The sequence below is a fragment of the Pleurodeles waltl genome, chromosome 5, assembly GCF_031143425.1.
Source record: "Pleurodeles waltl isolate 20211129_DDA chromosome 5, aPleWal1.hap1.20221129, whole genome shotgun sequence".
NCBI lineage: Eukaryota > Metazoa > Chordata > Amphibia > Caudata > Salamandridae > Pleurodeles > Pleurodeles waltl.
Genome location: NC_090444.1, coordinates 1,447,269,325 through 1,447,279,650, shown reverse-complemented (window position 1 = coordinate 1,447,279,650; position 10,326 = coordinate 1,447,269,325).

Sequence of the window (10,326 nt, the reverse complement as noted above, 5' to 3'; positions counted from 1 at the left end):
TCACTAACACAACATCCATCCACACATCCTGTTTGTCCTCTCCCACCTTATCTGCCCCCCAAGAAACACAAACGCTCACACTCAGACCCCCAACATCGATCCACCTCATACGTGCACACTGTCCATGCACCTGCACCCACGTCCAGCAGATGTACACCTCCTACAACCACTCCCTCTACCTCCACTCCCATCCCTCCTCCCAAATCCCACCCCAAAGTCCATCAGACGTTTTTTCTTGCCCATCGTGACCTCTTCCCTCCATCTCAACCCTGTCCTGCCCGTAAGTGCAGAGTCCCAACCACCCAGCCCAGCACCTCAGCCAACCAGTCTGCCACTGCTCCCACCAAGAAATCTGCTGCTGGCACTAAGGGGCCCCTGAGTGGGACGGCAGCCACTCCCACTAAGACCACACATGCACCTCAAACACAGAGGTCTAGGGTAGAGAAACCAAGGGACAGAGGACGGGGTCAGTGGAGGCACCTCCTACACCTGGAGGCAAGGATACAAGTCACATGGCAAAGGACAACGGGCCCTTCACAGCAAAGAAGCCAAGGATCCATATCCACCACCCGAGGGCAAGGATCCACATCCACCACATGAGGGCAAGAATCCACATCCACCACCAGAGGGCAAGGATCCACATCCACCACCTGAGGGCAAGGATCCACATCCACCACCAGAGGGTAAGAATTTCCGTGTACCACCTGAGGGAAAGGATCCCCATTCACCACCAGAGGGCAAGTATCCACATCTACCACCTGAGGGCAATGATCCCCTCCACCACCAGAGGGAGAGGATCACCCTCCACCACCAGAGGGCAGGAATCCCCATCCCCACCTGAGGGCAAGGATCCACATCCACCACCAGTGAGCAAGGATCCACATCTACCACCATAGGGCAAGAATCCACATCCACCACCTGAGGGCAAGGATCCAAATCTACCACCTGAAGCCATCTATCCCACCCTTCAGAGGCTGTGGCCTAAGACTCCCCTCCAGAGACTATTGGGCAAGGAGTCCCCTCCAGAACCAACAGGCATGATACCCCCTCCAGCCACTGTGGCCCAAGACTCCGCTCAAGAGACTATTGGGGAAGGAGCCCCCTCCAGAACCAGTAGGCATGAGACACCCTCCAGCTGAGGTGCACCCCCACCCCCCTTCCCCCTGAGGTACCTGCCCATTTACAACATGATGACCCTGAACAGTGGAGTCTGGATGATGTCAGGAGTCAAATTGGAGCTTGGACGATGCCCTGTGACCATGTGGCCCTTTGGTAATTTGGACTGGCCATTGGCCCAATCTGCACATTGACGTGTACATTTTAATTTCATTAGTCATTATGATGGCTGTTGGCAGCAAATTACAGTGTTTGTACGTCAAATTTTTGTCCTTGCATTCTTTGCTCGCGGGTCCTGTTACAGTCAATTTACTCTGCAGCTGGTTATGTGTGTGTGGTGTGTGTGTATGGTGTGTGTTGTGTGTGTGTGTGTGTCACTCTCCTTTTCCTCCCTCCTTTCCTTGTGTGCTAGGCTGATGTACTCACCGTTGTCATCTTCGTCAGCGTTGGTGCTTCAGGACAGCCATGACATGGTAGAGCATCAGGAAGACTTAGAGTTCCGGTTCCATGGCGGCCGCTGAGTCCTCTGTGTCTCTGAAAGTGAGTCTTTCGTTTTCTGTGATGAGTTTCTGTCAGGCTTTTGATGGCGTGGCAAACGCCCCTGAAATATTATGTCATAATACGGTGGACAGTACTTTGACTTCCGTCTGGCTGTAAGTGGCTTCCACCGTGGTGTGGTACATTGGCTGTTTATGGGAGGTATCACCGCCATGGGCATAATTTGGCGGTTATTACTGCCAGGCTGTTGGCGGTATTACTTCCACTTTAACAGTTACGGTCAGTACACTGCCAATGTCATAATGACCACCTAAGTATTTCCCTTAGAAAATCATACAGTGTAACACAAGGGTTGTGTCAATGTATCTTTGCATCAACAGATGTTACACATGTGACCTGTTTTGTGTACACCTACACATGACAGCTCACACTGTGGCATTGAAGTGTTCAATGCAGATGTTCAATACAAAAGCAAGCTCACCAGTTCCAACCACAGCTCTGTGTGGTGTTGAGATCCCTCTTGATGTCAGCTGCTGGATCTGGCTCCTCAAGTGTAACAGAAGTATGTATGTCCTTCTGTGTAGAAGTGTAGCAGAAAATATTGTCCCTGATCCAGCAGCTTGTGAAAGAAGTGACACCATATTTAGGCGGTCATTACAACATTGGCGGTAAAAGCTGCATACCGCCATGCAGAAGATCGCCAACACACCGCCGCAGTCGCGGAAAACCACCACAGCTATTATGACCCACAGCACGGAATCTGCCAAAATTCAGACACCCACACAAGTCTGCCACACCAAAGGTCAGTGATAAACTGGCGAAAACAAAATCTCCACCGTCACGCCAACAGAAATACGCCCACACTATCACAACACATGAATCCACGCGGCTGTCTTTCAACTGCGGTATTCCATTGGCGGTACACACCGCTGCGCTCAAAATACACACACATATACAAAACACAGCCACATTGGACAATTCGAAATACACACACCTGATACACATACGCACACCACTCCCACACACCCAGTACAATATATAACACACACCCACATCACCCACAAACCCCTACGACCAAAAATCACGTACGAAGGCCAGAGAGAGACACCACCATCAACAATACTAGCATCCACAGGCACAAAACACCATCAGCCACATAACTTAATTGCACCTCACACTACACACCACTACATATCAGCACACTTATCACCCCACACACCACCCCACACATCACCTACACCACCCCATGGCACAGCAAAGACACCCCAGGTTCTCGGAGGAGGAGTTCAGGGTCATGGTGGAGGAAATCGTCCGGGTATAGCCACAGCTATTCGGATCAGAGGTGCAGCACACCTCAATTGCAAGGAAGATGGAGCTATAGCGAAGAAGAGTGGACAGGGTCAACGCAGTGGGACAGCACCCAAGAAATCAGGAGGACATCAGGAAGAGGTGGAACGACCTACGGGGGAAGGTGCGTTCCGTGGTCTCAAGACACCACCTGGCGGTTCAGCGGACTGGCGGCGGACCCCCACCTCCTCCCCCACAACTAACAACATGGGAGGAGCAGGTCTTGGCGATTCTGCATCCTGAGGGCCTTGCAGGAGTAGGTGGAGGAATGGACTTGGTAAGTCAAATCTTAACTATTACATCCCCCACCCTACCTGCATGCCAGCACATACCCCCACCCTCACCCCCATCATTCTAACTCCTCACAAATGTCCCAACATCACAAACCACACATCCTAACCCCAAGCCCTGAATGCAAAAACAAAGCATGGACACCCATCACTAAAGCATACCCACTGCACATACCCATACACCCCCCTAAACCATCATCACACAAGGTCCCACACAGGAATGCAAGCACTGGGGTACACAGTCACCCACCCATTGCACACCATGCCACACACAGATATAATAAACATCCTTTTATACCCCTGCAGGACCCCTACCCAACGTCACCGGACAGGAGGGTCCACACATGTCCACACCACCAACCGAAGAGGCCCACAGTGATGACAGCACCTCTGTCCAACTGGATCTAGATGACCAGCCCGGCCCATCGGGGACCTCGGGACAGTCGGTTCCCTACACCCAGTCACAGGCCACCACAGAGCTTCCACCCTCTGGAAACACCAGCACAGCACACACCCAGCGGGCCCATACCTCCGTCCCCAGGACACGTCAATCAGCAGTGTGTCCACCACTACAGGGAAACCAGGCTAACCCACCACCCCAACAACAACAGGGAACTGGGGGCAGTGGTAGTGGGCACACGGTCCAGGGGACAGAGGCCCAGGAACACAGGGGAACTGGGGGGGGCTGCTGTGCGACGGGGGGCGGACAGGCCCAGGGAATCCACTCTCCACGAGGCCCTCTCCTCCATCATGGGAGCGCTACCACCACTCCCAGGAGATGATGGCAACGGTACTGGCCGAGTTTCAGGAGACCCAGCGCCTGCAGGAGGAACAGTATATGGACTTCAGGGAGGAACTCAGAACCATCAATTCCATCCTGGGAACCATCGTAGGGGTGCTGAAGGAAGTACACAACACCAGGAGGGACACTGTGGCACTACAAGGGGCCCCTGACACTAGCCTGGATGATGAACTGCCCACCACCTCCGTCGGCGCTAGTGGACAGGACGCACCGCCACAGGACCACCACACCAGCACCCCACCCCCTGCAGAGGGAGAACCACCTCGCAAACGGTCCCTGAGATCCAGGAACAAGACAGAGAACAATGCCAAGACCACCGCCAAGAAATTAGACCACCCTGATTGTCATCCTACTGTCCCACTTTGTCACCCTGTCCATCCTTAAACTGCCCCAGCTCCACTTCCTATGTCCATTTGGGCAATGCACCTGTGAGACTAATAGACTGGACTCTGCCATGGACATTCCTCCGCCATCACCCCTCACCATTTTGCTACCCCCTCCAATTTTGAGCACTAAAATAAACACCCTTAAAGCACAAAACAATCTGGAGTCAGTCTGTCATTTCGGAATACTGTATTAGCAATTACTGTGGCAAAAAGCTCTTTCATTTGTAATGTCAACATACCTATGTCACACAGCTCTAGTCCATGAGCAATCAAAGCAGATGTCACACTGTGGGACCCAGATCTGTGAAATTGTAAGGGAAAGTGACAACTCAGTGACCATACACTGGGTGAAAACGACAGACAGTAGAGAGGTAGTAGTGTTTAAGTACATGTAGTAGGCAGGTTTTTATTCTTACCTGTGTTTCACTGGAAATATTGCTGGATCACTGAGTCCCTGTTGTCCATGTCTTCTTCCTCTGCTTCCTCGATTTCACTGTCCACAGGCTCCACAGCTGCAACAACACCGCCATCTGGACCACCCTCCTGCAGAAAAGGCACCTGTTGTTGAAAAGCCAAGTTGTGAAGCATACAGCAGGCCACGATGATCTGGCACACCTTCTTTGGGGAGTAGAATAGGGATCCACCTGTCATATGGAGGCACCTGAACCTGGCCTTCAGGAGGCTGAAGGTCCGCTCGATCACCCTCCTAGTTCACCCATGGGCCTCATTGTAGCGTTCCTCTGCCCTTGTCCTGGGATTCCTCACTGGGGTCAGTAGCCATGACAGGTTGGGGTAACCAGAGTCACCTGCAAATGGCGAGGGACAACTGTTAGACACACACTAACCTGGAGGGATATCCCCAGACCCAGACAACCATTCCCACTGACTAGCTTCCAGGTGCTCACCTAATAGCCACACACAGTGCCTCTGGAGTTGACCCATCACATAAGGGATGCTGCTATTACGCAGGATGTAGGCGTCATGCACTGAGCCAGGGAACTTGGCATTCATATGGGAGATGTACTGGTCGGCCAAACATACCATCTGTACATTCATCGAATGATAACTCTTCCGGTCTCTGTACACCTGTTCAGTCCTGTGGGGGGGTACCAAAGCCACATGGGTCCCATCAATGGCACCTATGATGTTGGGGATATGTCCCAGGGCATAGAAATCACCTTTCACTGTAGGCAAATCCTCCACCCGAGGGAAAACGATGTAGCTCCCCATGTGTTTCAGCAGGGCAGACAACACTCTGGAGAACACGTTGGAAAACATGGGCTGCGACATCCCTGATGCTATGGCCACTGTTGTTTGAAATGACCCATTTGCAAGGAAATGGAGCACTGACAGCACCTGCACTTGAGGGGGGATTCCTGTGGGATGGCGGATAGCTGACATCAGGTCTGGCTCCAACTGGGTACACAGTTCCTGGATTGTGGCACTGTCAAGCCTGTATGTGATTATCACATGTCTTTCCTCCATTGTCGACAGGTCCACCAACGGTCGGTACACCGGAGGATGCCGCCATCTCCTCACATGTCCCAGCGGACAGTGCCTATGTAGGACAACAACGAGCACAGAGTCAAACAACTCAGAGGTACGTACCCACAGTTTACACAGAACACCAATCATAATCTACAAAGCGGCCTGTATGTGTGTTGAGTCTAGGCCTAGGTATGTGTGACTCAGTTGAAAATGAAAGTGGGACAATGGAATGTGTGGTAACTGCGCTGGCGTTGTACACCATCGCAGTAGGCGGTCGAAGACCGCAGCGCAATGCTGCATTGGTTAACATTGGACCGATGGGTCCCAGGAGCCAATGACGATGTACGCCGGCGGTGACGGTACGCACCGCCGCGGACGTGACCGCCATTTTCTATCTGTTCAATCACTCGATACCTGATCTTCGACAGGAGAGGACCTACACTGCAAGTGCTGCTGTGACCTCGGTCTGGAAGAGACAATGGCTCGAGTGTCTGGGTAAAGGGCCCCTGACTTCACATCGGAGGAGTTGGAAAACTCGTGGATGGGGTCCTCCCTCAGTACACGCTACTCTACGGTCCTCCAGACAAACAGGTAAGTACACTGGGAGCATGCTGTATGGGCTATGCCTGTGTGGAGAGGGGTGGATGTAAGAAGGAAGGGGGGAGAGTGCGGCGTGCATGAAACTACGGTGAGTGCATGTGCCACATGGCAAGGGTTGGGATGGGGGCCAATCATTTTGACGGTGCAGTTGGTAATAAGTTTCTCTTCCCCCTGTACAACTCATGTAGGTCAGCGCCCACCAGAAAAAATATATTTGGCGTGCCATCGCAAAGGCCGTCCGGACCCTGGGGGTCTACCACAGACGGAGTACCCACTGCCGGAAAAGATGGGAGGACATTCGCCGCTGGAGCAAGAAGACGGCAGAGGCTCAGCTGGGGATGGCCTCCCAACATGGGAGGGGTGCCCGTCGCACCATGACCCCCCTGATGTTCAGGGTCCTGGCGGTGGCGTACCTGGAGTTGGATGGGCGCTTGAGGGCATCACAGCAGCCACAAGGGGGTGAGTACACTCTCATTCTGCTGATTTTGCACGCAGTGTAGGGGTCTGGGTGGGAGAGGTGGGCTGTGGGTTTCCCTAGGCCGGGGCGAGTTCCGTAAAGCAGGCCATGTGGCACCCCACCGCACCTCTGTAGAGTGCCAACTACACCTAGTCATGCCCCTGTGTCACCCATGTGTGCCGATGTTGTCCATAGCCCAATAGGCCATTTCTCAGGAATTGAACAGTGAAGCCCAAGAGAACTGTGTAGTGCAGGGGCTGTTGTGTCTGCCAACGGTAGCGGTAATGCATGCACTCAACATGTCTTTCTTCTGTCGTCCCCACCCTTTTTGTGGTCTCCCTGTTCTTGTGTGCATCAGGCGGAGGAGCAGTGGCACCGGAGCACGAGGGGGCTGCATCCCACATGGCCATGGAGGGCGAAACTACGGACTCGGAGTTCACCAGTGGGACGGAGGGCAAGGGGAGCTCCACGGCGGGGACAGGAGCTGAGACCAGTGACACAGACTCGTCCTCTGATGGGAGCTCCCTTGTGGTGGCGGCAACATCTGTGCCACCCCATCTACAGCCGCCACCCACCCTTCCAGCACTGCCCTCCCAGCAGCCCCTCAGTCTTTGCCCCGTGCCCGCTCACCCAGAAGGGTGGGCATCACCTTCGCCCCAGGCACCCCAGGCACCTCAGGCCCAGCCCAAGTCATCCCTGCTGCCCTCAGTGAGGAGGCCATTGACCTCCTCAGGTCCCTCACTGTTGGTCAGCCTACCATTTTGAATGCCATCCAGGGTGTAGAAAGGCAGTTGCAACAAACAAATGCATTCCTGGAGGGCATTCATTCTGGTCAGGCGGCCCTTCAGCGAATTTTTCAGACTCTGGCCTCAGCACTGATGGCAGCCATAGTCCCTGTGTCTAGCCTCCACCCTCCAACTTCCTCCACCCAGATCCAATCCCCTGTACCCCAGCCTATCCCAAGCACACCTCTAGACCAGCATGCACACACATCAACACACAAGGGAAGCTCAGGCAAACATAAGCACCACACATCCCACATGCACTCAACCAAGCATCAGACACATGCAGACACACCAACATCCACTGCCTCCACTGTGTCCCCCTCCTCCTCGTCTCCCTCCTCTCTCCCAGTCTCGTCTACACTCACACCTGCATGCACTACCTCTGCAGCCACTACTACCATCACCAGCACACCCACCACTACACCCCGCTCACGTGCAGTCACCACCCCACTACCATTCACACGTCCCCTGTGTCCTCTCTCAGTTTGTCTGTGACGCCCCCTCCCAAGATACACAAACGCAGCCACACACCCACCCAACAGCCATCCACCTAACAACAGCCTTCAGCGCATGACCTTCATCCAAAGTCAGCAAACAAACACCTCCTACAACCACAACCTCTTCTTCCAGTCCCAAACCCCCTCCAGCTACCCGTCCCAGTGTCTCCCAAAAACTTTTCCTGTCCAACCTTGACCTCTTTCCCACCCCTCCCCCACCCCGTCCGTCTCCTAGGTCCCGAACTAGCACCTCAGCCACAACATCTCCGGGACCAGTGGGGCCTGTAGTCACCGAAATCTGGAGTGCACCGGCCACTAGGGCAGCCAGTGTGGCACGGAGCCCCAGCACAGACAGTCCCCCACCTGTCAAGCATCAGAAGTTGGTCAGTGCCCGGCGGGAGAGGGGGAAGACTCCAGCCACCAAAGCTGCTCCCAGGGGTACAGGTGGGAGTGAGGAGTCAGCTGCGACACCTTCCAAGGTGGGGAAAGGGCACAAGAAACTCAGCAAGTCTGGGAAGAGCAGCACGGCGGAGAAGACCGCCATCATCCCCACTGCCCAGGAGGCCACTGCCAGCACCAGCCCTGCTGCCCAGGAGGCCAGCACCAGCCCTGCTGCCCAGGAGGCCACAGCCGTCATCCCTGCTGGACCGCCAGCACAAGCCCCGCTGGGACAGAGAGCACCGCCAGCACAAGCCCCGCGGGCTAGAGAGGACCGCCAGCACAAGCCCCGCTGGGACAAAGAGGACCGCCAGCACAAGCCCCGCTGGGCTAGAGAGGACTGCCAGCACAAGCCCCGCTGGAACATGAAGGACCGCCAGCAACTGAGTCACTGCAAAGGAGCCCGCCGCTCCAAGCACCGCTGAACAGGGCACCGACGTCTCAAGCACTGCTGAACAGGGCACCGCCGTCTCAAGCAACGCTGAACAGGGCACCACCGTCTCAAGCAACGCTGGCCCATGAGCGCCAAGGGCACTGACGCTACTGAGTCCGACACGGGCAGAATGAAGCACTCTGGGCACCATGCCCCCTCCAGAACCAGTGGAGAGATCCATCCACTACCTCTGTCCTTAGCAGGATGAAGCACTCTGGGCACAATGCCCCCTCCAGAACCAGTGGAGAGATCCATCCACTACCTCTGTTCTTAGCAGGATGAAGCACTCTGGGCACCATGCCCCTCCAGAACCAGTGGAGAGATCCATCCACTACCTCTGTCCTTAGCGGAATGAAGCACTCTGGGCACCATGCCCCCTCCAGAACCAGTGGGAAGATCCATCCACTACCTCTGTCCTTAGCAGGATGAAGCACTCTGGGCACAATGCCCCCTCCAGAACCAGTAGAGAGATGCATCCACTACCTCTGTCCTTAGCAGGATGAAGCACTCTGGGCACAAGGCCCCCTCCAGAACCAGTGGAGGCTATTATCCACTTGAGAGACTGTGGCTTTGCACTCCCCAGGATGGAACAGTGGGCAACCCACCCACTGTAGAGACTTGAGAGACTGTGGCTTTGCACTCCCCAGGATATGGCAGTGGGCAGACCACCCACTTGTGAGACTTGAGAGACTGTGGCTTTGCACTCCCCAGGACTGAACAGTGGGCATGTGGCCCTCTCGTGGATTTGGCGTTCTGCACTCAAGCGGCTGAGGTGCCCCCCCTTTCCCTCCCCCTGAGGTGCCTGTTTTCTTGCTCTCTAATGCCCCTGCAGTGTTCTCTCCGTCGTGGTCGGGGATCTTGTGTGGGCCTCGCCCATACTGTGTGGGCCCAGTGTTCCATGGACTTAATTGGAGTACTACCTGGACTACTATGCTTGGTGTATATTTTGTTAATGGTATATATATATATATATATTTCTGAGTGCAAAGGATGATGGTGATGATTCTACATGTACACACCAAAGGTATGGACCAGGGGTCTACAAGTTACAAGTAAGTAGCCACATGTTTGCCTTCTGACCCTTACATGCAGCCTCCTGGTGAACTGCAACACTGGTCAGCTGTTAATTCAACACAACCCTCATATTAACCAAGATTCACACTTCCAGACAAACATATATTTGGAGATT